Source organism: Chiloscyllium plagiosum, chromosome 7 (genome assembly GCF_004010195.1).
Source record: "Chiloscyllium plagiosum isolate BGI_BamShark_2017 chromosome 7, ASM401019v2, whole genome shotgun sequence".
NCBI lineage: Eukaryota > Metazoa > Chordata > Chondrichthyes > Orectolobiformes > Hemiscylliidae > Chiloscyllium > Chiloscyllium plagiosum.
In genome coordinates, this window is record NC_057716.1 from 10374503 (window position 1) to 10381337 (window position 6835).

The 6835-nt window shown below is 43.8% G+C and overlaps 1 long non-coding RNA gene across 1 annotated transcript in view; it reads right to left on the minus strand.

Annotated features, from left to right (window-relative positions):
• Positions 1-3837: 3837 nt before the first annotated feature.
• The window catches only part of LOC122551976, a 13079-nt gene continuing 10081 nt past the window's right edge, over positions 3838-6835 (minus strand). The window contains exon 5 of the long non-coding RNA XR_006312240.1: positions 3838-4386. This is a non-coding gene — a long non-coding RNA (uncharacterized LOC122551976). The remainder of the gene's footprint in view (positions 4387-6835) is intronic.

Here is a 6835-nt window from a genome sequence, read left to right on the forward strand (position 1 = left end):
GAAGGCTGAGAGCAGGGAAATGAAAATCGAGGGGAGAGGAGTTCAACATAAGAAGAGTCATTCTAGAAATCCTGGTCAGTCTATGAACTGGGGGGGACCTGTTTCCATACTAATCAGAATCTAATCAGAATCAAAAACATGACTTTCAGAAGCACACTCTGAGCAGCAAAAACTCTCCCGTGGGATGTGGTTACAGCTCTTCAGTCTTCACCGTGTCTGAGAGGGGGAGAGTATAGGTCTGATCACCAGTTTGGATTGGCACAATCTGTCTCAGGAAAATCACTTGAAGAATGAACTCTGAGCAGGCTCACATGATTCCTCTGAACTGATTGACAACTTGTTGTGTGGTAACTTTGAGCATACCTCAGAACTCAGATAGTTGACATAAAAATGCAGCGCCAAGTGAGGAAAGTATACCAAGAAATCACACCCAAGAATGACTAGCATCACAAACACACAACTGGAAAATATTTCCTCATGTGCAGACTGACCACAATTTGACATTGAATCAGCTTAACATATATATCATGGCCAATATCTCAGTGTACATGTACAATAAATCTGATGTGAATTCCAACACAACTTGCAGGACACCAATCATACTGGCAAGGTCCAGGTATAAACAAATCAATTTGATTGTTTGAATCCAGCTCACGTGAATAAGTCTGTATTGATCAATTTGGTCTCACAGGAGAAACCCTTGGCTTTCTGGATAAATGTTGGGCAGTGTTTGTGAAAATAAAGATTCCCTGCATTCAATGAATGTCATCATTGCTCTTCAAATTGGCCTTTTTTACAGTGACCCCAGCTGAGAAAGGTAGCAATCACATTCGGGATGTCTGAGAAACCTACTAAATAGGTCAATAACTTTAGACCAACATGGCGGTGGAGTAGGACGCTCCAGCTGGAGCTCGTATGCTTCGCTCGCTCTTTTTCTTTTTTCTTTCTCTTCTCCCTAATGGTCTTTTCTTCTTCTTCTTCTTTTCAAATTCCCTTCGACATCCAGCCTCCAGCGACCTCCAGTGACAATCCTTGGCCTCTGGCGAACAATGATCCCCAGCGAACGACAATTGCCAACCTCTGGTGATGACTCCTGGCCTGGTGCAGTGCCCTCCCAGCATGGCGTGGTGACCTTCCAGACTGGCTTGACGGCCTCCTCCCATAAGGGCCTCCTGGCATGGTGTGTTGCTGGTGCGGTGTGAAACCAGGGCCTAGGGTGGATTGGAAATGAAGTGCTATTGTGGTCTATTGTATTGAACTCATTTCTGTAATGCTGGACACTTTATTTCTGTGTGGTGATCTAAGTTGTGCTATAATTGGCAACATATAAGCTTTTCACTATATTTATTGAATATATGTGACAATAAAGGATGTTCTATTCTGTTCTAACTTACTACTTAGAAGCATTACCTTTAGTATGTAGATTAGCTCAGTGTGGATCATCCACTGGTCAGGGTGGTTTGCAGGGCAGCTGATTGTCCTGAATGTTGTGATCCTGAATCATGGTGAAATGTAGTACCAGGACTCTCACAACATGGATATAAGCTTAAACTGATAGAATCATATTCCTGGGTGCAATGGAATGAAGAATTGTGAAGACAGACCCTCTGTTTCAAGCATTGTGATTTTTGTCCATGTGTGGGGCCTGAGGGGACCCTGTCTGGAGTCGGATCGAACTGGGGAACCTTGCCTACAATCTGGCTGCAACAACATACTGCTGACTGGAAAATCCTGCATCACAGTGGAGTGAACAGTATGATACTATGTATTGGTTTACAGTGAGCTGAAACCTCAATGAGGTTCTGCACAAAATACTGAGAACTAAATAAGAGGCACATCTACAGGCATTGAGATTTCATATTGTAGGCCTATTTTAGGCACTTGTAGTGACTGTATTCACTATGGCTGTTATCACACTCCAGGTCTATAATCTGATATATATTCCAACACCATTTACAATCCATCAATCTAATGTGAGAGAGATCCAATGCAAGCAATTCAATCTAACTTGTTATGGACTAGGCCAGATTCCCCCTCAAAGTATTTCAAGAAGGCCCTATTTATTATTTTATTCTAGGTGTGATGCAGCTGATCAAAAGACTTGGTTCTAAGCAAAACAGAATTTATTTAAACACTCCTTGAAAGCAGAGTCACAGGTAGATAGGATAGTGAAGAAGGTGTTCGGTATGCTCTCCTTTATTGGTCAGAGTATTGAGTACTGACGTTGGGAGGTCATGTTGCCGCTGGACAGGACGTTGGTTAAGCCACTTTTGGAATATTGCGTGCAATTCTGGTCTCTTTCCTATCGGAAGGATGTTGTGAAGCTTGAAAGGGTTCAGAAAAGATTTACAAGGATGTTGCCAGGGTTGGAGGATCTGAGCTACAGGGAGAGGCTGAATAGGCTGGGACTGGAGCATCGGAGGCTGAGGGGTGACCTTATAGAGGTCTATAAAATCATGATAGGATAAATAGGCAAAGTATTTTCCCTGGGGTGGGAGAGTCCAGAACTGGACGGCATAGGTTTAGGGTGAGAGGGGAAAGATATAAAAGACACCTAAGGGGCAATTCTTTCATGCAGAGATGGTACATGTCTGGATTGAGCTGCCAGAGGAAGTTGTGGAGGCTAACACAATTGTGACATTTAAAAGGCATCTGGATGGGTATATGAATAGAGAGGGTTTTTGGAGGGATATGGGCCAGGTGCTGGCAGACCAGACTAGATTGGGTTGGGATATCTGGTCGACATAGACGAGTTGGACTGAAGGGTCTGTTTCCATGCTGCACATCTCTATGACTCTATGATCCTATGACAACAGTTGAAACATGAACAAAATAAAACAGAATTTAGAATAATTGAACTATTTGAAAACTTAACTGACTCGATATGGCAATTTAACTAAGGAGCTGCTCCAGTTCCCGTAACATCCCATAAACCCACCCATGGCAAAAGGTGAATTCAAACACAGGTTCTTACAGGCAGGAGAGATTTCAGAGAGAGAAGTCAGCCAAGAATCATGGAACCTTTTTTCTGTGCCTGCTACAACTAAACCAAACTAGAAAAAACTGAACTGGGAGAACTGGCCACTTCCCGTCACTGTTAAACGAGGCTCTTTCCAAGATATTTTAACACTTCTGCCTTTTCAACCTTTCTTAAAAAAAACCCAAGGACAAACTAACCTTGTTAAAGTGACAGCATTGTCACAAACTGTTCAGATCCAGGGCCCATGAAAACCTTTCTGTTGATCTGTTTGATCTTACATCACCTTTAAGGCTGATGCTTAGACTTGATACGACTTGATATTCTCTAGTATGCCTCAAGGTCAGACTGGCAAGCAGTGGCATCTGGGAAGTATGATTGGTGAACCAGCAAGAAAATTAATAATTAGAACCATCATCATGTCTTTTATCAAAAAGAATTTTCATGGGATGTGGCCATTGCTGGCTAGGCCAGCATTTGTTATCCATTCTTAATTGCTTGGAGGGCTTTAGAGTCAATCACATTGTTGTGGGTCTAGAGTCACATACAAGTAAGCATAGCAGATTTCCTTCCCTGAAGCATGTTGGTGAACCAGGTGGGTTTTCATGACAGTTGACAGTGGTTACACAGTTGCCATGAGGCTGGCATTTTATACAAATACCACCATCTGTCATGGTGGGATTCCACCCCATGTTCTCAGAACATTAGCAATTCTCCCCTTAAGATGTTCCCATTCAGTCCTAGGATGGATGCCCATTTGACAAAAGTCAGATTGTATTAGGCTCTGACCTGGGGCATTGCAGTTAGCACCAAGCAGTGCTAAAACTGAGGCCGAAGTGTGAGCAGGGTTGGTTCAAAATACCAATACAGGGATATGAGAGTTCAATGTGAAGCATCCAGCTTGCACCGACTGGGTGGTGGAAACTTACACTGAATAATGGAAATAGATGGTAGAATACAATGTGATATTGATATTAACGGTGAATGCCCCAGTGACCTTACTGGTCAGAACACAGCCCTGAATTCTAATCAACAAGTTTCACTACTTCAAATATTTATCCATATTTTACCTGAAGGATGTCTTCAACATTCTTTCCATAAAATAGTTCTTTTAACAAGACATGTCGAAAGATTTGTTGGGGTGGTTATTGTTAACTATCAATTCAAAAATAAAGGATGTAGCACTGCCACTGAGAAATGGATGGGGCATTGAGGGATAACGTGGGGAGAATTTTAGTTGCAACACTCCTTTCATTGTGATATGTTCATTGGCATTGGTTGGTTTTTTTGTCTGAATTCACTCTTTCTTTTATGGATCCACTTGCTTTTGTTTTCTATCTCATGTTATGTCTGTGGGCTGTTTGACAAAATCCGCACTTCATTTACTCATCCTGACCCCAGTTGTGTACCTGTGACAGAAGCAGAAATTAGAGACAGAAAATACCGAATTGTACCAAGTACAACTGGTGTTCATTGTATAGCTCCTCACATCTAATGAAACCATCTAACCTGTAAATAGTGAATTCTGGGAACAAAATGGACTGGTTTGTTTCTTTCCTTGAGATGTTATTTGTGTCAGTTTACATTCCGCCATTTTTGGAGTTAGAGAATCGATAACTTCTTCAGACCATTTCACAGTTCATGTCTCAATTATTTAAATCACCTTTTGAGGAATTTATTTAATTCCCCACTCTCTTCATTTTCCAAATTTTATCCCTGACCTCTCAGTGCTACCTAATACTGAGCTAAGCTTTCTGTCATCTCCCTCAGTGTCAGTCCTTAGTCATTCACTCTAAGCTACAATCAATGTCAGTCATGTCAATGGCTCTCAACTACATTTAGAAAAAAGACCTCTTACAGCAGCAACCTTCCCTGTATCAGCCGGCTAGTAATAAAGCAATTGTTCACACTCACCTCACAAAGCAAATCATTTCAGACCTTCTGAATATCTGCAGTCAACGTTAAAGGAGGCAGCCAGGGAAAACAAGAGTCAATGCCACTTTATTCCTGTCATTGAAACTGGTTGTTCAGCCTCCTGCCTCAAATTGTCTCAGTTTACAAACCAATGTTAGGGCAGTTGCATATTCCTCCTGCAGAATGTGGCAGGTGACAGACACTTCACATGTCTCTGCTGACTACATCTGCGTGAAGTGCACCCAACTCCAGCTTCTCGAAAGCTGAGTTAGGGAACTGGAGCTGGAGCTGGATCCAGAAGGCTGAGGGGGAAATTGAGAGGATGTACAAGGAGGTGGTCACTCCCCAGGCACAGGATAAGGACAGCTGGGTTTCTGTCAGGGGCAGGAAAGGGAACCGACAGTCAGAGCAGGGATCCCCTGTGGCTGTTCCCCTCAGCAATAAGTGTACCGTTTTGGATACTGCTGGTTGGAACAGCCTACCAGGGGAAAGCCAAAGTTGTCGGGTCTCTGGCACTGAACCTGGCACTGTGACTCAGAAGGGAATGTGGGAAAAGAGAAAAGCACTCGTGGTAGGGGACTCAATATTTAGACGGATTGACAGGAGATTTTGTGGTCAGGAATGGGACTCCCGGAAGGTATGTTGCCTCCCTGGTGCCAGGGTCCGGGATGTTGCCGATCGGGTTTACAAGTTTCTGAAGGGGGAGGGTGAGCAGCTAGAAATCATGGCACATATTGGCACCAATGATATAGCCAGGAAAGGGATTTGAGGATCTGAAAAGTGACTGCAGAGAGTTAGGTTGGAAGCTGAAGAGCAGGACGAGCAGAATAGTGATCTCAGGTTTGTTACCGGTGCCATGAGACAGTGAGATGAGGAACAGTCAGTGAATGCAGCTTAACACGTGGCTGCGAGGTGCAGGAGGGAGGGCTTCAGATACCTTGACCATTGGGATACCTTCTGGGGAAGGTGGGACCTGTACATGAAGGATGGGTTGCACCTGAACTGGAGGGGCACAAATATCCTGGCAGGGAGATTTGCTTGTGTGATTTGGGAGAGTTGAAACTAGTTTGGCCGGGGGGTGGGAATCAGAGCTGCATGTCTGAGAGGGGGGGGGGTCAGTTGCAGACAGGACAGTGACAGGATATATTGAATCTTTCAGGAAGGTTTCTCACGCGATGAAGCACAGGGATCAGTTAAAATGTGTCTGCTTTAATGCAAGGAGTGTCCGGATTAAGAGTGACAAACTTAGAGCATGGATCAGTACTTGGGGCTACGATGTTGTGGCTATAACGGAGACATGGGTTTGACAGGGGCAGGAATATTGCTTGATATTCCAGGGTTTAGAACGTTTAGAAAGAACAGGGATGGTGGCAAAAAGAGGAGGGGGTGTAGCATTGCTAATCAGAGAGTGCAAGAGGAGGGGGTGTAGCATTGCTAATCAGAGAGTGCATCACAGCTACAGAAATGAAGGTTGCTGAGGAAGGTTTGTTTACTGAGTCAGTATGGGTGGGAGTTAGGAACAGCAAGGGAACAGCCACCGCATTGGGGGTTTTCTACAGACCACCTAATAGCAGTAGAGTGATTGAAGATCTCACAGGTGAGCAGATTCTGGAAAAATGCAAAAGTAGCAGGGTTGTTGTTATGGGAGATTTCAACTTTCTCAATATCAACTGGAACCTCCGAAGTGTAGATGGTTTGGATGGAGCCATTTTTGTCAGGTGTGTTCAGGAGGGTTCCCTTACTCAGTATGTAGACAGACCGACAACGGGAGAGGCCATTTTGGATTTGGTGCTCTGCAATGAGCCAGGACAGGTGTCAGATCTCACAGTGGGAGAGCACTTTGGTGAAAGTGATCACAACTGCCTCACATTTAGCATAATCTTGGAGAGTGAAAGAAGCAGTTACTGAGGGAAGATATTTAATTGGGGAAAAGGAAATTATGAC